Genomic DNA, 26,510 nt, shown 5'->3' on the forward strand with positions numbered 1-26,510 from the left:
ATAGTATAAACCATACCAAATGTACATTGATTTTCTATTACTTCATTGAGTAACCAAACAAACTCTAAAACAACTGCTTGTATGAGTTACGCAACCACTACAGCAGGCTTAGGTTATTGATAGTGCTTTTATTTTTTTAGCAGTATTCACATTAGGGGATTAATTAATCACCATTAAGAAATAGACTTAAAACTTGTAAATCTGGTACTGGAGCCTTGGCTTTTGTCAGAGTTTGTTAACTGCCTAAAGGTATAAATATTTTAACGAATAACAGGACTTTTTATGAAATATTTACATAAACAGGATCACACGGTATTTAAAAATGCCTTATACCTCCTGGATACTGGTTCAAATTCTAATCTTGCCCATGTGTGAACTTTGCTCATGCTTTAAATTTCTGGGAACATGTATGGGTGTGTCTGCACAAATTAAAATCAATTAATTGTTATAACAGCTTCAAAGTACAATGTAAAGTATTTGTTGATAGATATCTACACCTGTGTATCATACCATATAGTATAGAATATACCATAACACAGCAAAGACAAATGATTAAACAAAGTAATGTGTCGGCACCCCACCCAGAGTCAACTTTTACTTTCATTTCAGTGCTATAGGATCTCTGCAGCTCTGAAACAGATTAAACCAGATCTGTAGACTAATGGATTGATTCAGGGTTAGAGTTAGGCAAGTATTCAGGGGAAAACTGAATATTAAAGGTAGTAATTAATAGTTTGGTTTGATATTTGCACACAAAATTTATTAACACAATTTAACCTAAAAAAGTACTTTCAATCAAAAAGCTACCTGCATGTTACACACAGTGTAATTATGACCATTAAAACCTTTTCTATCAACCACCAACCTCTAAAATAAACCACTAAATAATCACACATAAATTCTGATGTTATTTTCAGAAATTGGCACAGAAAACTTATTTTTACAATAGGTTTGGATCCTATGACTGTAAAGCAATTTTTCAAAATGGATGTGACATTAACAGACTACTAAGACAACTATTTTAAATTAGAAATATGTAACTTATACTACACATCTTAACACCACTCAATCAGCACATACAAAACATATATTGTAGTGTAAGTGTGTAAGTGGTGAGCAAGACAAGAACTAAATAATGGAAAAAAAAAATTAAAAACCCAGTAACACAGTATGTCTCTTATGTGCTATTTTGATATAACATAATGTCCATTTTCTCGGTTTACCTGGTTGACTCCCTGCCCCTACCTTTGACAGGCTTTAGCATTTTGTAACAGGTGAAACATATTTCCATAACATCTGAGGAAGCCTATTTGTGTATTAAACAGATTGCCATGCATCACAGAACAAAAATATGTGATCTTCAAACAGAAGCCTCAATTGTGATCTAACTCCAAAATCTGATCAAAATTAAAAAAAGATTTTTTGTCTATGCTATTATTCCTCTTGTTACAATACCAGAAATTACTTATTCTGGGCAGCTACAGTCTTTCTGCAGAACCTCCAGGGAAAACCTCAAGAAAGAACTATAGTGAAGCAGATTTGATGTTCAGTATATATGTAATCATTACTCTCACTGGTATAGTATCTTATTTCTGCTTATGTATTGCCCTAATGGGGAAAAAAAATGTGTATGTAATGGAATATGAAAAGAATACATGGCTTAATTTTTAAAATACTTTTTACAAAATGCCATTTCACATTTGTGCTGAATTCAATATAAACTTTGTGAATATATTTTAAATAAAACCATATTTAACAAAAAAACATATTTAGCAGCATGACATTCAAACAAAAGCAGACTAATTTTATCTCGGCAATAACCCTCTTCCTGTAGGGTTTATAAGAAGTCTCATTCTTTTACAATTGTTTCTTTAATACATCCTCACACACAACACAGTATTTTGGTGAAAGTTGTATTTAAAATTAAACTTTCAAGTTATCCATAGACAATTTTTTCCATGTAGCTTTACAAACTATAATTTTTCGTTGGCAATCAATAATTAAGAACAGAATGAATATACAAGTGCTTTGGTGGCATCTGATAGCAAATCTAAACTTAAAGTAATCATTTAATTGAAATCTTTGTGTATAAATAATGAGGGAAATAATTCAGTCTAACCACAATTAAAAGGCACTACAGTATGTGTCAAAATTTTAAAAACACCTCAGTTTTTCCAGATTTTCTTCAAATTTAACCAGCTGAAATGCAATGAATGACATAAAATGGTGAAAGGGTAAGCAGTAAACTGCCACAGGTTTAAATTTAAAGTTGACATTAGCAAAAACTGAAAAAAAAGAAATTTCAGAATATTATAAATGGGCCTTCTTCAGGGAACAACTAATAGGTTAAAACCCACAGATGTTCTGCTGCAATTCAAGTAAATTAAGCCTTGCAAGTTGAAGCAAACAATTTGCACTGGTGTCCAAACTTAAGTAGATTACTTAAAAACCCACTGTCCATCTTAAAGCAAAGATTGGAGCAGACTGTGTTACTTGAGTAACATTACACTGTGTAATGGCAAGAAAACAGCAATTAACAAAAGAAATGAAACAGTGCATTATGACCCTTAGAAGTGTAGCCCTTTCATTTAGAAAAACTGCAAAAAAATCAAACTGTCAGCAAGTATGGTGCCCTACACAAATCAAAGGCAACTGGAAACTGGAAGAAACTCTGATAGGAAGAGATCTAGCACAACCCAATCAAAAGATAGGTTTCTGAAGGTCACAAGCTTGCACAGTAGGCCTCAAGGCACGACAGCTTCAAGGACAGCCTAACAGTCTTATTTTACATAACTTATAAATAAGTATAGACTTTTTTCACTTAAACATTGTATTAATAACAGTGTTTTCTTGTTTGTCTACATGTTGGAATTATTTTAGTTTTGTTTTTTTTTCATATTCTGACATTTTCAAATTCTATACCACCAATTATTTAATACAAATTCAAATAAAGCAAGCATAATGCTAGCACAATGCTTTGCCACGTTATGTTATGTTTTTACCTTTTTTTTTTTTTCAAACTCAGTCAGTTTGCAAAGTATGACACACTTTTGACTTGTAAACAGTTGAGTGAATTTTGCAACCTTCAAATGAAAGTAACACAAAAACATGAGAAGAGAAATAGAGGACAGTTCCCACTGACTCTTTGTAACTATGAATTCACATAGCAAACCCTGATAAGATCTGTTGTTTACTCAAACACACTGAATAAATCTATCATATTTTTTTCCCACCCTAAACTACAGGCCAGTACACATAAATACATTATTAATCTCTTATTTACAGTTTATACACTGAGGAATTCTGAGCCTTTACATGTCTTAACAAATGAAACAACTGTATATACAGTATTCAATTTTGTTCTCAATGTGATAATTTACTTAGCAGACACTTTTATTTAAAACAACTTATTTAAAAAAAAAAAAAGTAAAATGATTTCGATTGTTTACATGGAAAACTACTAAGTTAAACTAATACAGAATAGAATTTGTGAAGGACAGGGAGCTTGGGCTATATTTAGATCCATGGTTAGATGAAAGCTGTCTTAAAAATAAATTTAAAAAAAAGTTGGTGGATGATAGACAGGGTGCGCGTGATGCCGACTGAGTGCTGATGGAGTGAGCACCCAGCCAAGGAATCATAACAAACAAAAATAAACCCTTCAGTTATAGTTGCAGCAAAAATGTAACACAGGGGATCTTAATTTTTTTTTGCTTTACATGTATTTTAGGCAAATGTCTGTAAAGCGAGCAGACAACTAAACATGTGAGGAGTAACGCAATGCCAAATATTAGTATGAAAGAATACAAAGAACTTATTTTACATTCAAATGTCAGTTTTTTGTTATCAAATAATTTTTTTAATCCATTTGAATTATATTTGAATAGTGACATTCATTCCGACAGCCCCAATGACAGCAAATTTTAAAGTGAACTTGACATAAAGAGCTATAATCAATGCTCATAAGGAAAGTACTTGTTTGTAGACAAACATTCATACAAATTACTTTCTGATGGAAAGGAGACACAAATTAAATAAACAAATATAAATATTTCCCAATATTTACCCATTATAATGAAATGGATTACACATCGATATGTTATAATAAAATTGAAGCATATATTGTAAAAACATTTCCAAAAAAGTATAGAAAGTTCAAGTAAAAACAAAAAACAAAAAAGAGTTTTGTAAATTTACTTTGACTTGTATTCAGACAGGGCTTTTCATATTTTACCTAATCAACTACATTGCTTTTGAATGATGTACATTTATTCTGAAATTAATGCTTTCAACACTTTCCAAAAAAGCTGGAATGGGTTAGTTTTAGTGCTGCAACGATTAGTCAACGTAATCGACGACATGGATTTTTTTATTGCCAACGTGTCATAAACAGAGCCTTCGATAGAGGCTCTAGTCACAAAGAACCACATTGGTTTTTGTAACTGCAATGCACTACATTGGGGGCAGTATCGTTTGTTATTCTTTGCCAAGACTGCACACGGTCCTACCAACGAAAAAGAATGTAGAGGAAAATAAACATGGTTGCAATGGTGAGTTGGATAGAGGAGGGGGAAGGAGATGGAAGAAAATTGAGACGGAAACTTTCTAAAGTTCACCGAAAAAGAAAAAAGAAAGTTGAATGCAGATTATGCAACGTGGAGCTTTCTTTTCACGGCAGCACCACCGCGATGCATGAGCATCAGAAACACAAGCATCCTGGAGCTGTGATGCCGCCGACCTCTGCTCCTTAGAGACAAGATGACTGAGATGGGAGTAGACTCACACCTGGTGGCATGGATCGTGGACTATCTTACAGACAGACCTCAATATGTGCGTCTTGGGAACTGCAGGTCTGACATTGTGGTCAGCAACACGGGGGCGCCGCAGGGGACTGTACTTTCTCCGGTCCTGTTCAATTTATATACATCAGACTTCCAATATGACTCGGAGTCCTGCCACATGCAAAAGTTCGCTGATGACACTGCTATTGTGGGCTGCATCAGGAGTGGGCAGGAGGAGGAGTACAGGAAGCTAATCAAAGACTTTGTTAAATGGTGTGACTCAAACCACTTACACCTTAACACCAGCAAGACCAAGGAGCTGGTGGTGGATTTTAGGAGGCCCAAGCCCCTCATGGACCCTGTGATCATCAGAGGTGACTGTGTGCAGAGGGTGCAGACCAATAAATATCTGGGAGTGCAGCTGGATGACAAATTGGACTGGACTGCCAATACTGATGCTCTATGTAAGAAAGGTCAGAGCCGACTATTTTTTCTTAGAAGGTTGGCATCCTTCAACATCTGCAGTAAGATGCTGCAGATGTTCTACCAGACGGTTGTTGCAAGTGGCAGGCTCTATTATAGGAGTAAAATTGGACAGTTTACCATCTGTGGCAGAACGACGGGCATTAAGCAAACTCCTGTCAATCATGAATAATCCACTGCATCCACTGAACATTTCCAGGCAGAGGAGTAGCTTCAGTGACAGACTTTTGTCACTGTCTTGCTCCACTGACAGACTGAGGAGATCGTTGCTCCCCCACACTATGCGACTCTTCAATTCCACCCAGGGGAGTAAATGCTAACATTATTTAAAGTTATTGTCTGCTTTTAAATGCATTTTTATTACTATTTAATTTAATATTGTTTTTTGTATCAGTATACTGCTGCTGGATTATGTGAATTTCCCATTGGGATTAATAAAGTATCTATCTATCTATCTATCTATCTAACGTTGATGTTTGTATTATAATGTGTATATCAAGATTTCGACAATGATAGTTAATCCTTAAACCAACATATATTTGGGGGTTAATGCACCCCTGGACGCCAAATACATAATTCAAAGAAAATGTGAAATTTTAATGGAACACGTATTTTTCTTCATGCAAAGGGCATCACAATTACTGCAACACTGATCATTTTACACACTGCAAATGAACTGTAAAAATGATTAAAAAAAACTACTGCAACAATCTATTATTATATGTTCAAGGTACAACTGAAGCCAATTGATGAAATTCAGTAAATCACTGAGCCAACTGCGATTGAACTGGCTGCATGCAAACACACAGAGGTAAACGCTGATGACTGCAGACTCGTCTAGTGCAGCAGCTGAATCCCAGAGACACTGGTGCTGCAGTCTGCCAGGGCCGGCAGTGCTCATTAGCTGGCTGCTCAATGAATGTACGGCACTGACTGATCAACTCTGGCGTGCTGCCAAATTGCAAATATAGCTGTTGCACTGTAAACCAATTCTAGTTGGTTGCGGTGGTTTAAAGGTTAAGTGAATAGAATTTCAGTTATGTTTGCTAATGTGATTGGAGCCATAGTAAATGAGTGAATAGGAGTACCTGAGCCATTTTGTTTTTTTTTTCTTTTTTTTGTATAATATTTGAGTTCATATGAATAGTAAACCATCTCTAACACACACAAGGTAACTTGAGTTTTGGAATATATCAGTTATTAGCTTGTTACATATTTTAGTCCGTTGCACTGCAATCAGGAATATATGAACTGAATCTTTTATATACATTATTGTTTTTTATATACATTATTGTTTTATTTTATTTGTATTGAAGCTTTATTCAAACTTTTGGACTTCAAGACACACCAGTGGCCATTTTTGGTTAAGTTAAATGCATTCTTTTTGTGCAGACTATGTGCACTTTAGTTTGTATTGTTTAATGTATTTCTTTCTTATTGTGATGGTCACACTAATATAAAACATCTGATTATTTTCAAATTCATATGTTTCACTGGTTGTTATTTTAATTTGATTATTATTCATTTTAATTGTGTTAATGTAGACACATCAGGATGACATTCACAGGTGGACAGACGTGCGCAGATGAGGTAAGACATGCACTGAAACCCGGAACAGGATGTGCAACCACAGGTCGCAGGCATCAAAAGTCAGGCATGAAATAATCGTAAGTAATCAGAAAAAAATTGAACGATTAGTCGACTACCAAAATAATAATTAGTTACAGCCCTAGTTGGTTTAGGACTAATTATGATTAGGGAAGTTAAAATAAGGTAACATGAAACAGGCGATGTTAAGCAAGCAAGGTAACCATGTTCTAGTATGTAAGGAGCCCCCTCAAAAGGCCTGGGGCCTCATGTATAAACGGTGCGTACGCACAGAAATGTTGCGTAAGAACTTTTCCACGTTCAAATCGCGATGTATAAAACCTACACTTGGCGTAAAGCCATGCACTTTTCCACAGTACCTCATACCTTGTCGTACGCAAGTTCTCCACTCAGTTTTGCAGACTGGCGGCACCCAGGGTCAAAGCAGTGCTACTGTTCCTGTGTGGTTACTCTTTATTTTCATGACACGTCTTTATAAATACACTGAAACTAACCGCATATTGTTGATTAGAGTAATGCATCTGATTGTAATTAACTTGTAACAATATAATGGTCCAGGAAATATTGATCATAGTATTCCAACTACCATGCTTTAGCATTGTTGCTCTCACTGCACCTTCTTCTTCTTTCAGCTGCTCCCGTTAGGAGTTGCCACAGTGGATCATCTTTTTCCATATTACTCTCACTGCAGCACTCAGAGTATTTATATCACTGTATCTTCAAACTATACGTTTTGAAGAATCGGCGCTCTAAGCTTACAGATGGCTTAACGTCTACTACAGAGCTGATTGTGTGGGTATCGGTTACTTAGAGACAGAAAAGCAAGGACTGCAGGGGCAGCCATGCCAATATATACTGAATATAAAACAGAAAGAGAAAATAACGACAAAGCTAAAAATGCAGTGGCAAATTTCGACAAAAGTTAAACGCTTGTGTCATGAGCACCTATGCAGTGTCCGCAACGGATGTGGCCATCCACCGTGCATAAGATACCATATTGACATTGGACTTTCTCTATTGGACATAGAGCTGCCCATTAGTACTGCTGCAATAAATAATTTCATCGAAGGTCGCACACAATCACTGCACCGTGAAATCCATGTTTAATAACATGCTTTAACTATCATCATGAAAATATCACGTATACATCTCAGTATTTTAGTTATTCAGAGAGCTGTAATATCATGAATGTAATGGATTCTGTGTCCTGTCAGAGGAAGAGAGCCGGTTTAAGAAGCACGTAGTGATTCACACACATACAGCACATAGAAGATCAAATACAAAACAAAGCATTTAACGTGCTATACATTAATTATGATGTGATTTGAGAAACTGGTTAATTAAACGATTTTAAGATGAAGTTTATGATGTTCTATTTTAATGACAAAATAAACTACGTGATTAAAGTGGAAATTTCGAGATTGAAGTTGACATTTTGTGCTTTTTCCCCACTGTTTGCCTTTTTTTCCCTCTGTACCCTAATAAGCTTTCATATGACACTCAGACAGTGGGCTACAACTCGCCTTTTCACGGCGACTTTGATATGTGACTTCTTTTTTATTTCCGGCACTGTGCGATTTTGTGAACATGAGCTTTCAAGTTTCTCCAACACGCTATGTCACTCGATCAACTTCCTTTTGTTGATTATACCACGGTTTAATTAAACAAATAGTATGTTTTTGCTTTGCCTCCACTTGGTATTCCTGAAATTCTTATATTTTCCCATTGTCATTTTCACAGAAGAGCGATTTACACTGATTTGCATATTCAAAGAGGCGTAATTCTGGGAGGATTTGGGACATTACATAAAGCGTGCGCACGAGCATTACTTTTCACGCTGATCGGGATTTATGTAGCGGAAGAACGTGGAAGTTGGAGTACGCACAGATTCCTGCATCTGGATTTTTCTGTGCGTAAGCACATTTCGGCTTTTGTGCTTACGCCATGTTATAGTGCGAATTCTACGCACGGCGTTATACATGAGGCCCCTGGTTATTGAAGAGAAAGGATGGATTGAAGCTTGTCAATTTACCAACAGATGCATCAGTGAATAATCCAGCACTCTGAGAATGCATTCCCTAAAGAAAATTGGTAGGATTTGGGGCATTTCACCCTCTACAGTGCAAAATATAATTGAAAGATTCAATGAATCTATCTGAATCAAGATGCATAAAGGGCAAGGCCAAAAAACACTTCTGAACATGTGTGATCTCCAATCCCTTAGATGTCACGGTCTTAAAAATGCTATGTGTCTGTAATGGATGCTATGACATGGGCTCAAGAATACTTTGGTAAATCTTTGTCAGTTAACACCATTTACCGCTAAATTCACTTAAGTAAAGGCAGAAGCCATACATTAACACAGTCCAGAAGTGCCAACTACTTCTCTGGACTCAGTCTCATCTAAAATAGAAAGCAGCATGGTGAAATTGTGTTTTGTGCTCTGACAAATCAACATAGTTTTTGCAAAAACAGCTGTCATGTTCTCTGTACTAAAAGGGGAAAGGGACCATCCAAGCTGTTATCATTGTTAGCCAGTGCCTGTTATGGTTTGTGGCTTTGTCAGTGCCCATGGCATGGGTAACTTGCACATCTGTGAGGGCACCATTAACACAGAAAGATATGTACAAATTTTGGTGCAACATATGCTACCATTCAGATGCCATCTTTTCGGGGATGTCACTGCCTTTTCCAGCAGAACAACGGCAGGCTACATATTGTCTGGAATGCAAGTGTATGGCAGTGTAAGAGTACAGTACCTATGTGGCACATTACGAAATGCAAAATATGACAAAGAAGGCAATTATGCAGATAAAATATGCATAATAGATAAATAAATGGTGGAAAATTCTGCTTACCAAACTTAAATAGTTTGTGTCTTCACTGCTCAAATGCATTATAAATGTTATTAAATGGAATCAGTGATATGACACAGTGAGAAACACTTAACTGCCCCAACTTTTTTGGAATGCATTGCAAACATCAGATTTAACAGGGGTGTATATTTCAAAAATACAATTACATACAGGTAAAAAACTGACATCATGTGTTGCTGTAGTGTTTTCAATATAGTACAGGGTGGCTGGAACTTTTCAGAATAAGGGTTATATATGTAATGGGTGTTAAATTTCAATTTTTATTTTATTTATTTATTTTTTTTTTTACAAAAAAAATGTTTTCTGCTAATGAAATGAGCACTATTTAACCCTCAATCCTCTTTTACACTATGCATGCAATTTGTGCCAAATTGCTGGCTGGCTTATACATCATAATATAATGCATCCCCCAGAGAACACAAGGCCTTGAAGACATACTTTTTCATATCTGCCAATTAATTTCACCTAGCATTTATTGTACAGCATGTAATCTTGGTCAAATTCTGGTATTACAAAATTCTCTTTTTAAGGATATGTTTGCATGAAATATCAAAATGCTCCAAATGCTTTTGAGTCCTGTTGCCAGATTGTGCCCCAAACAAATAATATGGGCAATTTTAATGAAAACATAGACATATGGGACAAGTTACCAATCACTGAAATAGACAGGATAAATTTAAGGACCTATTCTTAAGTTGTCTTATCTACACTGGATGACTCCCTGAATCACTATCAAAACTCTTTCGTTCTTAGATCATATACACCCATTAGTACCAGTTGTGATCTCTTGACAATGGCCTTCTTATTGATCCAAAGCTGTAATTTTCCAACTCTTGTTTCAAAAAGTGTGAAGAAAACAATCCCTTGAGAAAACCCACAGAAACATGGAGAAAATGAGCAGATTTAATGAATGTATGTATTTCCCCCCGATCAACATTTGATGTACATATACAGTATGTACTACGATGCAACATAAATAATTAGCTAAATCATGAGAATTACCACAGAATTTTTTATATGTTCTTTCAAAAAATAATCAACTAGATATAGAGTTTTGATTGAAAAGCATCTAAAACCTCTAAGGTAGTGACATCACTAAGAGATTTAAGTTTTCTTTCATTGAAACCTTTTGCATGCTGCGTGGTGCAAAAAACTGGGATAAACCACTCAAGAACTACAAAAATGAATATCAGTAATGCATCTTTAGGAGTTAAATAATTGCCATTTACCTTTGTAAAAAAAAAAAAAAAAGAACAACATTTATATTGCTGTACAGCACATTCCAAATACCTTTCAATTTTAATGAGTATCTAGAAGACCTGTGCTGTCATTCACCTTAGTTACGGAATGAATAATTGCCTTCTGGGGAAAAAAGAAACAGGCCACCTGAGCTCACTTCATACTATTAAGCACAAGCACCTCATCTGCTTCTCACTACTACCTTCCTGACAACAGGAACAATTGCAATTGTAAAGGAGTGGTGAACATTTAAAATTGAATATTAAAAAAGCCACTAAGACAACATCATTTAAAATACAGCTTTAGAATTATAAAAAGATAATCAACAAATTATTATAAATTAAACACTCAATCAAGATGCAAACAAAGAGCAGCTTTTGTGTATATGTACAATTGTAGTGAAATATATATAATACAGTTAAAAGACCGACTGCCAGTATTGTTATTACTTTGAAAAAAATACAAATAAATGTAACCAATATCACAGACTCTTCTAACTTAGAGAGAAATCAGTGACTAATAATTATCAGTCTTCCATTATCCTGCGTTTATCAGTTGTAAGTGGTATAAGCAGAAAAGGAAACGCAAACATTTAGAGCATTAATGCACTATTTTGAAAGTTACATTACATTTAATATCATGCCAAATGCTAATTTGAATAGTTTTTGTATTTTAATTACTGCAATACATTCAATGACGACCAAACAAGACACCCTGGATGAAATATAATGTTTCATGTAATTCCAACAGGATAAACGTTTTGCTGTTGTCTGAGTCAAAGAAACTGGAACAAACATGATTGATGCAAGATGGTCAATTATTCTGAACACAAGAAAAACAGACTGCAGTTTTCCACTTTAATTCAGGCAAAGGCAACAAATTGTGTTTTATTTTTTGGTAACAAAAAACTAATTACATACTGTAGCCATCAAGCAATCAATAATTTCCACATATAAATAATAAAAAGTACTGTATTATGATGCAAAGTTCTGAACTAGAAAAAAAATAAACCTCTCATCCTTACCACAAAATAAAAGAAATCATCACTTATTTGGATGCCATAACAGGAGCTGTGGAGTCGGAACACAAAACCTCAGACTCCTTAATATATGGTACAACTGACTCTAACTCCTCTATTTGTTAAACTAATATATTTACTATGTTGATCGAAAACCCTACCTTGTTTAGGCTTAAAGGCTGTAATGGTGCCGATGTGGAAATTTTAAAAAAGTATTTTACAATTCACATTTAGTCAGAGCCGGTACGTTTTTACCGATTCCAAGTCCTGTAACTCAATTATTGCTTCTGACTCTGACTCAGACTCCACAGCCCTGGCCATAACAGCAATTTCATATTTAATTATGCTAAACTTATCCTTTAAGATTGAGACCCAATATTTTCATGTCATACATGACTTGCTCTGGTTTCATTCTTTCCACTGACATCACAGAACACCCCCTCAACTTAGTCATTCTTCATGTTTCAGTCCTAATGCTGTTTCTTCTCACCACACAACATGTTGCCTCCTCTTCAGCCCTTTTACTTCTGCCATATAACTGTACATCCATCTAATGATTTGAATCCCATCTACTAAAATAGAGCATACTCCATGATACACATTAAACATATCACCGCAAAAACAGCTTACTGTACACATACTATAGCAGCATCCCACAAGGCTCTCAAACATTACCACTTAAGAAAATCTTCCTTTGTACTAAATAATTATTCTTATTCCATTACTAAACAAAATGGAAAATGCAAGAACAGAATGAGTTGTGGTTTCTTTGGTAATTAATTGGATTACTTGGATATTTTATTATGCATAAACAGCATGAATAAGGCAGAGTTTTTCTCCGCGTATTCACTAGTTATTTCAGTTTAATTCGAGATAAAAGACAAACTTACAAAAATAAAGGAGAAAAACTTGTTAAAACAAAGGAAGAATAAGCGTTACTGACAAATTAGTAACACAAGACATACAGCACATGTACATAGCTTGAGTTATTCAAGGTAGATGCTATTCATTTACTGACAGTGAAGCCGTATGCATGTTGCAGATGCCAAGTGCCTGACTTTTAAATTCACTAACACAGGAGACTAAATTAAATGGATAACACACTATATTTACAAAGCTGTGTTTACTAACACTGAAAAGTAAGTGAAGCAGACGGCTAGCAGGGGAGTGATGCATTGCTCTTCAGCAAAAATACAGAAGCATACTGTTAACGATGCAGAATGGTCACAGAAAGCTTTATTTGGTGTTACTGCAGCTTTAGTCAAGTTCCATTTAATCAATTTATTGTTTATATTTGCTGGTACATACCACAGGGTCCACTGATAGCCATTATAGTGTGCTTCACAGATTATTCAGTCTGGTTTCCCTTTTTTATGTTTATAAAAAAGAAAAAAAAAACAGGCAGACATGTTTCTATAGAAACGAAATACATTTAACATGCTGAGGGAGGCAGTCAACCCTGGACCCACAAACTTGCTGTATTAAGATAAGAAACCAAGCTTCAAAACCTAACTAGTGGCATATTCAGAAAAAATAAATTCTGCATTATTGTATTTTGTAAAAAAAAGTTCAGAAGTGTGAGTGTTGGGGCAGATACACTGAATTATTTTAAGTGAAGATCAAGACAGTAATATATCCTGTAGCAATTTGACATCAGTACTGGGGGAAACCAAGTACAAACTAAACAACACTTTGAAATTTGAGTGATAGCTACTATGTGTCCAAGGCTATTAAAAACAGTTTTAATCATTGCTTAAAATGGTTTATATTTTGCTATTGTGCTTTGATTGTGATACATAGGAAAGGAGGTGTACCCTGAATTAAGCAAACTCATTCAAAATCAGCAGATTTTTTTGAAAATATTAACTATACAAGAAAATCATTCATCATTTTTTTATTCTACCAGTCTATCACAGGGCCAATAAAGATTGGGCAAAGACAATGGTTTGAAATGTAGAAGGTGGTAAGCAGAGTCCCAGGAACAACATACACTGAAAGTACCTCCAGTTGAGACTAGTACCATACTGAAGCGGGTGAAAACAAGCAAAACACATTCAATACTGAGAGAATATATTAATCTGACTTAAATGATACGTTTAACACAATCATTCTTCTTGGGCCTTTGGACGAACTGATAGAGATGTGTACAATTCATTCTTATGTTACTGGCTACAGGATGTACTTTCTGAAGGAAAGTGCTTGGCACAAAGTACAGGCCTCTCACAGAGGTGGCTGATTTAGTAACAAAAGCTTTATTTGACACAGATATCCTATAAATAGTGTAGCCTAAATAATTTGAAATTAAATGTCAAAAAAATAAATGAGTTGCCCATGAACTTTAAGTAAGGCAAAAGACCACTCTTGTTTTCATACATGGCCAGGTTATAAGGAATTTCAAATTCCTGGGGAGCACTTTTCTTTCTAAAACTGTAAAATATGAGGTTGACACATATGTTCAAAAAGATAATATTAAAGTGTTTTGAATTTCTACATCAGAGTTTGGTATGCATCTGCCAAAGGTGAGGAAAAGCAAGAAACTGATGTGCACTGCTTCAAATACTATACATTTTCACCTCTCTACAAGGGATGAACTATATTTATCCAATTAAAACTTCAAACTTTAAGACATTACTTACATCACTGCAATGTTCTGCTTGCTTTGTTCCATTTAGTGAACAGCGTTAGTCAATTAAGAGCAGAATCACTAGATTCTTATTCATAAAACTATGAAAACTGAAAAATGCATTGGCTTAACATGTTAACTTAAGTCTACTGCAATAATTTTTTAAAAATGCTTAAGTGTGTTGTGTTAAACTGGTTGCATGGAGGTTGGAGAGGAATATTTAATATTGTCATGATGCTGTACGTTTCTATTTAAGTTTCGCATTTATGAGCTTTATTTTATAAAATTCCATGCAACAAATGTTATGAGAATAAGGTATGTAAGTATGTAATATGTAAGTAGTTTCTGAAAGAGGGCAGAACATTGTTGGTTAGTAATACTGCCTCATAGATTTAGCCCCCATGGTTCAATGTCCATGTAGAGTTTGAATTTTCTCTACATATCTACATTGGTTATCTGCCCAACACTCTAGCTTTACCTCCTACACTTTCTCTCCAAAGAGAGGTATGTTATGGAAACTAGCAATTAGTTCCTAACTTCTGCCAGAGCTGATAGGAGCGCTCTTGCACCTCTGATTTTGAGCCCTCTGTGTACCAGGAACCCAAAATCTAAATAAATGTGTTTTTCATTTATATAATATTCAAACAACATTTATTATATAGACTTTATTTAAACTTTATAATATTAGCCTGATTATGTTTTTTTTTGAATGGATGATGTGAAAAAAGAAAATAAATGTGCCAAACACCATTGGAAACTAGTGCAGCAAAGGAATGGGAGCGAAGTATTTGAGATGAAGCCGCAAAAGGCTGAGGAGAGCCAAACCTCTACTATGAGAATGCTTTGCAGTGTGTAGACATCCAGCCAAGTTAAATACTAATTTACGCATGCTGGTATATGTGTAAACAGTATTGATTACATGTATTTATCAGGCCAATGATAAAATTTGGTGTTAACAGTGCTGCACGGTATCAACCAAATTTCCACTGTTGGCGCACTCCCATTCTACACACCCCCAGGCAGTCACTATGAGATATGCCACCTTATGATTTACAAATTAATCCCTGTGTAGGTGTACACATGAATGGACCCTCTGGTGGAGTGGTGCTTTGTCCAGAACTGGTTCATGCCTCAGGCCTAGTGCTGCTGTAATAGCCTCCGCCCACAAACCCCAAGGGATGTTATTCTTTGTATTTGATAAGATTATGTAAGCTCTGAAAAGTAAGGTACTTTTTTCTTCCTTCAACTGAACACCAAAAGATCATGACTCTTTATTATAACTAAGAATTCCAAAAATAACACAATGAAATGCAATTCACTGTTAAGAATGTATATACATTTGCAAGAAAATGTTTATGAACCCTTAGAAACTACCTGGATTTCTGCATTAACTACTCATACAAATGTAGCCCGATCTTCAATTAAGTCACAATAACCAACAAACACAATCTACTTAACCTAACAATAAGAAACAATTATACTTCTATTCAAACTATAAACTGTATATCCTTTAAATATTAAAAATCCAGTTTGGAAAAAAGATCCATCTATGTTGATGACTTCTCAAAAAGCTACTTTGAATTAAGTGTTCCAAACAATCAAAAGACATGTCAGAGAACCTCAGAAGAATTGTATGCTTGGGCATTTGGTGATCCATAGTAGAGAAGCTATGAACAAATGGAGGAAATTCAATACTTTTACCGCTCTCTCTAGGAATGATCATCTTGAAAAGAACACTGCAAGAGTGTAGTAATGTTAGAGGATTAGAGAGAGAACCACAGGGTAACAGCAAAAAGACACACAAATCTCCTGAACTTTCCAAAGTCTCTGTTTATGTATGTACTGTATCTAATAATATAAACGAAATACCCGAGAGTGTGTGTGTGTGTGTGTGTGTGTGTATGGAGCAGTCCGCTCTGCTCATGCTCAACCACAGCCACTAGATGGTGCATGTATGCACCTCACTTCTCATTCCACTCAAACAGACAAACTCAGCTTTAAGGTACATGCACATTGTACATTCACACAATTTTGCCCAAGACAGGTTCCAGTCTATCCAACTCTGTTTGTGCCACAGCTGCACTCAACTATATGTCTGTCTCAGGTAAGATATGACCTCTCCAGGCTCCAAAGTAGGGTCCACGACCTCTGCCCTGGGTAATTCTTAAGAGTTAGCTGATGCCCGTACAAGTTCAACAATATAATAAAACTGGTAGGGAGTCTTTGGGTTATTTTTTGTCCCACTTACCACACACAGCTAGTCTAATAGAAAATGCTGAATGTTAGTTTGATATGCAAACTCACACCTTTGAACCCACATCCACCAAATTTTGCACAGATTCCCCATTTGTAAAGGAGAAGACTATGTTTTGTTCCAAACATTTTGCCCAGTAGGAACATTTTACTGTTTCTTCAGTTAAATACCTCCTCCCCCAGGGGAATTTATTTAGTGACTGTAACTGTACTTTATCCCAGGCAGCACCAGATACCCCTGCAAGTCTACTATAATAAGAACACTATTCAGTAATGTTGTTCATGGAAGGAAACTATGAGGGCAACCACTGGTCTCCATAAGAACTATTAACTCGGGTCTCAAGTTTCCAAATGACCACTTGGCTGTTTCATAATGTTTCTGGGGCAATATTCTATGCATGAATGAGACAAAAATTTAAATCTTTGGTAGGAAGGTGCCAGGATGTGTTTAGAAGAAAAAGTGTTGTACATTAAAACCTGATCCTAACCTCTGCGTCTGGACAATTAATTCAAAATCATATTGAGAAGCTGAAAAGGAGAATGTCTTGTTGCATCACTCAAAATCTGTTAAGTTTAGGGTGACAGACCACTATCCTGACAATCACCTGAAACTCAAGAAACAAAACAAGAAAATGGATCATATGAAAGTAAATTCATGTCCTGGAAAGGTCAGGTCAGAGTCCAGACCTCAGCCCAATTGAGATGTTGTAGCATGATTCGAGAACAGCTATTCAGGCAAGAAACACCAGAAATATCAATGAACTAAAACATGTTTCTACGGAGAAATGTTCGAAAATTTGTCCTAACCATTGTACAAGTCTTATCTACAGCTACAGAAAATGCTTGGTGGAGGTTATTGATGCTGAAGGAAGCTCCACCAGTTAATAAATACAAAAGACTTTCCAGCCCAGATTATAAATGTTTCAATAACTAGGGGGCTCTGCCCCCTGCTCGCTTCGCTTGCCCACCACCAGGTTTGGTTAACCAGATATACAATTTTAAGAAATCGTTATTTTCACGGGAATTTTTACATATGCATGATTTTCACTTTCACTTTAAAACTTTAGTAAAAATAGTATTTGGAATGAACTTTTATTCAAGATCGCATTGAATTTTGATTCATTGTTTAGACACCGTGACAACACAATGCATAACTGCCTGTGAGTGAATATAGTTCCTTTCTCTCTAATAAATAAACCGACTTTTTCGAATGTTTGTCCATGCTCTTTCTTCTTCACTTAGTTGTTGACGTGTTATCTAAAATGTATAAAATTATTGCCCTGATAAAGTTTATGAGCTGAGAGCGCAGGAAAAGTGTGTCTACCAAAAGCATTCACACAACTAAGAGCTGAGAGCACAGGAACTGTGTCTGACAAAAGCATTCACACGTTACATGACTATGGTCTTATTTAAAAATAGTTGTAAGAAGGGCGTGATTTGAAAGAATCTCATGTTAAAAGTCTTCATCTCACAGGACTTCATACCGCGCCAACGTTTTTGGAATCTTAATTCTCGCGGATATGCCTGTTCATTGGGAAGAAACACTACTTTTTTTTTCCTTGATGGCAACACGAATTAGATGATCTACAAGTCTCTGACATAAAGTTTGAATCCGAATAATATATTCAATCTCTTTTCGCCGTTCTGTTATTTCACAGAGTAATAATTTCCATTTGTTTGCGTTAATACGATCTTTCCTGTCCTTTTTTTCAGACTTTTGAATTTTCATACTTCCATTATCTCTAACCTGCTCTGCATGTGTACCGCGCCAACATTTTTTAATTCTTTATGACATTCTGCTTTGTCGTCTACTCTTTGTCCTTTATTTCCAGCCCCAGGCGTGGTCTTGTCTCACGGGACGTATAAGTGTCTCTCCGAGAAAATCACATCTCATCTCCTTCCAAGATTTTTTTTTATAATAGAGAGGTGTTCAATATTGACAAGATGTAGTTCAATTGCTTCTGCAGACCATGTCTGATTAATTATGACAACTTAGTTGATGATCAAAGCATATTTTATAACAGTAATTAATGCAGAAACCCAGGTAATTTCAATGGGTTCATTAACGTGCATCTGTATAACCCCAATTAAGTTATGCAGCTTGGATTTCTCTTGTAGAACTGCAGACTAAAGCTGCCCTGACAAAGTGAGGCCTCTATGATTGTATTCCCAGCCTAATGCTATCAGTATCTTTCTGAGGTACTCAGAGAGCTAAACTAAAATAATTATTCCTTTATGACCTCCTATCAACAGTGTAGCCTCGTGCAGTGGTTTTCAAACTAGAGGCCATGACCCCTTGGGTCTGCAGCACTGCTGCAAAAGTTGACATTCTTTTTTTTTTTCTTTAATAAAAAAAAATCCATTCCAATTTTGAAGGGTTTCTTTAAACTACTTCATAGTAGTTTTTAATAAATAGTTTTTAATAAAGTTAGTTTATTAATAGTTTTTAATAAATATAAAAATTTCTGCAACTGTTGCATGAAAGTAGTCCTATATCAAAGTAGTAAAGTCTAGTGCAGTTCTCCAGCAGTGTGGACCTTAAAAAGGACTATTAGTCCAAGTTCAGGTCATGTTAGACTACGTTTCAGTTCAACCACTCGGTCTCACAGTCCTCCTCTCCTGTAACCCTCACCTGAACTTGTTCTCCTATTCCATGCCCACCTCCTGTGACAATCCATGCTTGAGGATTCTGAAGTCACAGCTCTCTCGCTCCCTACATCATTGAGCCAATCCATGTTAGGATGGAGATTGCCTGGGAACATAAGTCAAGACTGATGGATTTTTGTGAAATAATGTGTAAACAAACAAGAGCTTTTCTTAATCACCAGAACATAATCAGTCTGCAAAGTGTCTCTCTCTCTCTCTCTCACAGGTCCTGTGCACTAATGTTGCAACATTTTAAGTTTTAGTAAATTTGTTTGCTGTATCATCATTTCAGAAATTTGAAAAACAAGTGCAGAATAATGAGGAAAGACAAATGTTAACAATTATTAATAAAATGGACTATCAAAAATTTATTTTAGTATTAATACAATATTATTAAACAGTGTAAAGCTTTTAGACTATGTTTGGTACCTTTAATCATTTCTAAATACAGGAACGGGCTGAACCCAGAAGCAGAACTGGGTAGCCCTGAAGCAGGCTCAGCATTTATCTTGATTTAAAACCATCTGAGAGTTATTTTTCTGTTTTTGACTATAATTTATATGTAACTTGACATTTACTTTTCTCCTGCTGCTTTTGATATGGATTCAAATGTAATTCTATACTCTATGTAAAATATTTGTTGTGTTTTTTTTTTTTTTTTAATTCCAATTCAAACTACACTACTGTTCTTAACTTAGAAACACTGTACTACAAAAACATTTTGCATATACACAAAAAATAAACAGGCGCACACAAAAAAACCTATCCATAACCTCCGGTTAAGAATCCAAAATGCAACAGCGCGAGTAAAGAAATATCACCTTAGTAAGAGTTCAGTACTAAGTAATTTCAGACATCAGACAAAAAAAAAAAACTGTGGCACTTCAAAGAATTCCAGTCCCTGCAGGGTGTACACCAGCAAAAAAAAGTTTGTGTACTGCAGTCTATTTAATAAAATATCAGGTGATTAAAAAGCTGTAATCATTAATTGCCTGCTATAGATAAGCATTTGCTTTCAATAACAACAACATTTATTTATATAGCACATTTTCATACAAACAGTAGCTCAAAGTGCTTTACATATTAAAGAATAGAAAAATGAAAGACACAATTATAAAACAAAATAAAACAACATTAACATCGAATAAGAGTAAGGTTCAATGGCCAGGGGGGACAGAAAAAACAAAAAAAACTCCAGACAGCTGGAGAAAAAATAAAATCTGTAGGGATTCCAGACCATGAGACCGCCCAGTCCCCTCTGGGCATTCTCTCCTAACATAAATGAAACAGTCCTCTTTGGATTTAGGATTCTCACGGAAGGGCTTGATGATGATGATGGTCACGTAGACTTCTGCCTTTTAATCCGTCCATCATTGTTTGAGCATCATGAAGCTTTGAGTAGGTGGTGGTGGCGCAGGCCAATAGGTCTGCTATTTCCAAAATCATGCTATGAACTGTGTGTCAGAAATGGTGGTGTGTAATACTGGAGTACTTCAGGGAACTGTCCTGTCTCCTTTTCCATTTATCCTCTACACAGCAGACTTCCAGCACAATACCAGCGCTTGCCATCTACATAAATTTTTAGATGACTTGTCCATCATAGGCTGAATTAATAATGGAGACGAATCAAAGTACAGGAAGGCTGTGGAGAACTTTGTCTTGTGGTGTAGGGAAAACCACCTGCAACTCAACAACTCCCCAAAAAAAAAAAAAAAAGAGAGAGTTGGTGGTGGACATCCATCATACCAAGAAGCCTCTGAGATTAGTCACCCTTCGAGGGTAGGATATGAAATTGGTGCATAACAACAAGTACCTGGAGGTTCACATGAACAACAGGTTGGACTGGTCCGACAACACAGTGGCACTGTACAAGAAGGGTCAAAGCAGACTGTACATGCTAAGGAGACTTGGGTCTTTTGATTTGTACAGCAAGCTGCTGGAAATAGTCTATCAGTCTACAGTAGCCAGTGTGGTGCTCTATGCTGCAGTATCCTGGGGAAGCAACTTGAGCTGAAATGAAGCACAATGCCTGAACAAACTTATCCGGAAAGCCTGTTCGTCAGAGGGTGGACCCTTGACGCACTGCAAGCAGCTGTGGAAAAGAAGATGATGGCAAAAATTGGATGCCATCATTGAAAAATCCCTTCCAGGAGGCGCTCTCTTGGAGCTCTTTCAGCCACAGGCTCAATCCACCAGAGCATGTGCCTCTGGGTGTCTTTTCTGCTCATTGCTATCAGGCAATTCACCAGATGTACTTGTTAATTTAATTTTTTTTTTGCCTATCGATCAATTGATTGATTGACTGCTTAATCTGTCCTGTGAGTCTGTATCCTTGTTTTCTATATTCCTGCGGCTATATGCATCTGAATTTCCCAACTGGATTAATAAAGTTTATCTAGCATATTCTAATCTAATATATAGGACTGCTGTTAGCAGAAACCAAGATACAAGATAATGCCCATCTTTGAAGCATTGGTTTTATGTTATGGGGGGTTTGGAATTTGACCAGGTTGTATAATATCTTAGGAAGACTTGGCTTAAAGTTTGGGAACTCCTGTCCTGGTGTATTGCGCACTGGGTGTCAACTGTAAAAGGTGGAAAAACCATTTTCTACATAACTAAAAGTAAGATTGGTCTGCACTTCTCTTTTGATTTCAGATACCTTAATGTCATATGAAAGGTTATGTTTGACGCTAAATAATTTCACCAATCACCACAATTGTGGAAGGATTACATATTTAAATGTAAGTATGCCACGTAGCTATTATGGAATGGCATTTTTGTTACTATAACTCATATTTTTTTTTACATAGTTAAACTAAATATTTGTGGGTGCTGAAGTAGTCACACCTTTGCGACTGTCCTCCAGGACTTAAACGACCAACACCATAACCCGCCCCCAATATGTCAAATCTCAACGACCACTGATTGCCCTACTATTTACAGACACCATCTCATTATAATGGGCTGTGTTTTTATTAGACTGAAATATAAATTTATATTGTGACATTATAGCGTTTTTTTTTTTTTTTTAAAACAACCAGACGGGGTTTAATGCAACAATGGGCGACAACAGTGCAACACTTGACAATCGCTCGCTTAGTTACAACCAAAAGGGAAGAAAAAGCACCTCTGAGTATACAGTGGTGAACAAAAAAAAGGAAAGCAGTGAGAGCGCTGTCACTGCCGAAATGCTTGCGGTACACCTTCAGCCCCGGCAGCCCTCAGAGCGCCTCTCTCGCACGAGGTCTTCATGATACCCTCTAGCCAGCTCACCGGCGCCAAAGAGGCAAGGCGCTCCAGTGAGTCGCTTATCATTGATGCCCTTACTTGAAAAAATAAAAGCCTCTGTACACTGTATAAAAGTTAACAACGCACACCAAAGCGCTACCTGTAAATTTTCGAGAAAATAAAACAATGACTTACCATTTAAAGTATGACGTAGAAGCCGAGTGCGCTGAAACCTCAAAGCTTATGCGGTCCTCTGACCGTTTTCTTTGGCGTCGCCACTGATGGGAAGGGGGTTTTAATTTTTATGTATTGAATGAAACAGCCGCTGTTGAGCTTAGTTACCCGAACCACTCTGCCTAAGGTACGTTTTATCGAGCGGCGTTCAGGTGGAGAGACTGCAGAGTGCAGTAAAGGATGCCTTTACCCGCTCCCCCTCTTACAGCAGCTTCTTCCGGCTGCTATTGGAAACAATGGTGCAGGATGAGACTGCCAAGAGTCATGGCGGCAACGTGATACCAGCCAACCAATCGCTCCCTAGGTGGTCTCTGTGGAGGCGAGGCGCGCGATATGACGAGCACGAGCACGAGCAAGAGCACGAGCACGATTCAGCGGTAGGTGAAGGAGTGTGTGGGCGCACTCGTTGCGGTTTCATGGTCGACGCGGGCTCCAGTTTCAAGGAACTCAACTTCCTAAAAGAAAACAGCTTAAAGCGTTTAAAAATTATTAATGAAAAATAAGAAATCTTTTAACAAGATAATGTGTTGTTAAAAAATCCATTTTTAAGAGGAAACAAAAGCAATAGTTTGTTTATTGACAAAAAATAATTTTGCGTTTATATTGACGTTAGTAAAACAAGTAATAAATGTTACTGTCTCACCTCTTAAAGGATCAATCAATCAATCAACATTTATTTATATAGCACATTTTCATACAAAAAAATGTAGCTCAAAGTGCTTTACAAAATGAATAGAAAAATAGAAGACACAATAAAAAATAAACATAAGTCAACATTAATTAACATAGAATAAGTAAGGTCCGATGGCCAGGGTGGACAGAAAAAACAAAAAAACTCCAAAAGCTGGAGAAAAAATAAAATCTGTAGGGATTCCAGACCACGAGACCGCCCAGTCCCCTCTGGGCAATCTACCTAACATAAATGAAACAGTCCTCTTTGTATTTAGGGTTTTCATGGAAGGACCTGATGATGATGGTCACGTAGACTTCTGGCTTTCAGCCCATCAATGTTGGTGCATCATGATGCTTTGAGTAGGTGGTGGTGGCGCAGGCCGCCACCACAAAGAAACCGGAAAAAGAAACAGGATCCATGTTTGATTCTGTTGGTGCTGTGTGTGAATGTTCCTCCTGTAGCCATACACATTTTTTCTGGTTAATCTGGTTTCCTTCTACACCCTATTTACACACACACATTAAAAGGTAATTTTGTTATTTTTCAAGTCCAAGTTATTTCTTTACGATCATGGTACATTTTGGTTTGATACATGGAACTGCATTCTAGGAGCAAAGCGTATATTATACAGTTTAAAAAATAACTAGCCCGCTCTTGTATTTTATAAAGGAACCAATGGATACTGATGTTCCTTTGTAAAGAAAAACCTTAACATTTACCAGATAAATCCATTTTGTTGTAGGAAACATTTCAGTTTAAGACAACATGCCTTCTGTGTTTCTGAGGCAAACGTATGAGAAAAAGTGTAAACTGAAAATAATACATTTTATCGGAGTTTATTTGTACTTCTAGGCAGTGCCAGTGCTAGGTTATTAAGTGCCCTAGGCCAAGCTTGATAGTGTGCCAACCAACTGTTCAGTTGGAATTCCCCAGCCGCCCCCAACCATCCCCCAAACTTATGATCTGCACCTTACGCGAATGCCTAATTTGCCTTAATGGTGGAGTCAGACCTGCTTATAGTATATGTTTCTTGCTCCTTCGTCTGCTTGTAGTGGCTGTCATGGGTGGAGTTATGACAACCCAACACCAAACTCCTCCTCAGCTTATTACTATCTGCGTTGTTATTTTGCAAGCGATGTGAAGCATCAACAATATGCTTAGTTGATAGTGTTTTGAAAAAAAAACACATAAGAGTTTCTTACTTGTTTCAGCCATGGTTCCTCCCAAGGCTGGGGTTCAAAGGATGTTTTTATGTCTATTTTGTTCAATTTTTATGTTAACAGTATGGCTACTTCTTTTCTGGATGACACCCCTGTAAGGCGGGGCCACCTGGCCATCACCGTCAAGGAACTACCCTCGGCCCTATAAACACCGAGGGATACCTGCAGTCCCTTGTGGTTCATTATCAATGTGTGCATGGTGTGATAAGTTATCTAGTGATTATTATTGTGCTTTTTTGTGATTTCTGGGATTTTTTGAACTTCACTTACTGGATTGTGTTTTGGGACTGGTTTGCATTAGTTTACCTTTGCCTTTTCAGGCATGTCCTGCAGTGCCTTTTGTACATTTCAGAGCTTTACTGTTTAACAGAGTTTTTGTAAAAATAAATCTTTCAATTCATAAAGATTCTTTATTGCCCTCTTGAGTACTAGCTGGGGTTTGGTGGTGTTACCCTCTCTAATGGACATACTAAGTAATTGTGGGACTGTTTGTGCTTTGGAACTCTCCAGGTCATAACAGTTCCATTGTACTTTGTACATATAGTAATAAATCTGACCTAAACTGATTAAACGGCATTGTTTTTTGTTTTTTTTTAATAAAGCCTTAGATTTTTAAAAGAGCAAAGCCACACAATTAAAAAAAAAAATGAAAAAGCAGATAGAGTAGATTGAAGCACCATAAACCAGTTATCAATGTTTTTAATGCACAATGAGTTGCTGTTGCTGAGGATATAGTACTGAAAGAACTGGGCACAATGTTTTTGAGTGACTAAATTGACACTGATACCAATCAATCCGTAAATACAATGGGAGAACATGCAAACACCATAAAGAACCCAGCATGTGAGATAGGAACTTAACCTATGTTAAAACATCTCTACTGAATTTATTAAACTTCACTGATTAAACTGATGTTGATAAAATATCCCTAGTGTGTGTATGTGTGTTGTGTTCTCTCTGTGATGGACTGGCACCCTGTCCAGAGATTGTTCCAGCCTTGTAGCCAGTGCTTGCTGGCATAGGCGTCACCTGTCCTGCAACCCTGCTCTGGGTAAGAAGGTTAGAAAGATGGATGGATGCTTATAATGTCTGTTCAGATTTTGTCACTTAATGGCAGGCTATGGGCATGCTCAATATTCTCTCCCTCTGAAACACATGCATTCCATATCAGTCTAACACCAGCTGGCAATATCTTTGTGAAATAAAGAAATAAGCTTAAGTATAGCAAAATAATAAAGGCAATAATAAGATTGACCTTTTTCTGTTATTATTGTGTAGTTGTACAGAACAGAGACAGCAATTCAAATCTGGGTATCAACATTGAATAACATCAATAATGGCACTTAGTGCTGATTTTCTGAGGCAGATCCACACACCTGGCATGGAAACAGTGCAATGGAGAATGGCAAAGTGAAGTGCACAGTCATTCTCCTTTTAAAATGGCTGAATCTCACAGCAATGGTTTTTACTTTCTTACCTTCTTAAAACAACCAGGATATGCCATTCCATAATGTGTGTAATGTAAAGACTCAGAGCAATACTCGTTTGTTTTAAGGCCTTTTTTTGTGATGAGACCCCAAGATCCATAGGCTCCATTATAAAATGCAAGAGCAGGCTAGTTATTT

General features: G+C 36.5%; 1 protein-coding gene across 3 annotated transcripts in view; it reads right to left on the reverse strand.

The window, feature by feature from the left end:
• Nucleotides 1-23,282, reverse strand: part of csrnp3 (cysteine-serine-rich nuclear protein 3) — a 105,840-nt gene extending 82,558 nt beyond the window's left edge. For 2 of the 3 annotated variants that reach the window (XM_039757536.1, XM_039757534.1), the window contains exon 1: nt 22,954-23,281. The gene's annotated coding sequence lies outside the window, so the exon portion shown is untranslated. Of the gene's footprint in view, nt 1-22,953 lie in introns of all 3 variants that reach the window. The other variant, XM_039757537.1, reaches the window with a different exon arrangement.
• Between the last annotated feature and the right edge of the window lie 3,228 nt (nt 23,283-26,510).

Source organism: Polypterus senegalus, chromosome 6, assembly GCF_016835505.1.
Source record: "Polypterus senegalus isolate Bchr_013 chromosome 6, ASM1683550v1, whole genome shotgun sequence".
NCBI classification, from domain to species: domain Eukaryota; kingdom Metazoa; phylum Chordata; class Cladistia; order Polypteriformes; family Polypteridae; genus Polypterus; species Polypterus senegalus.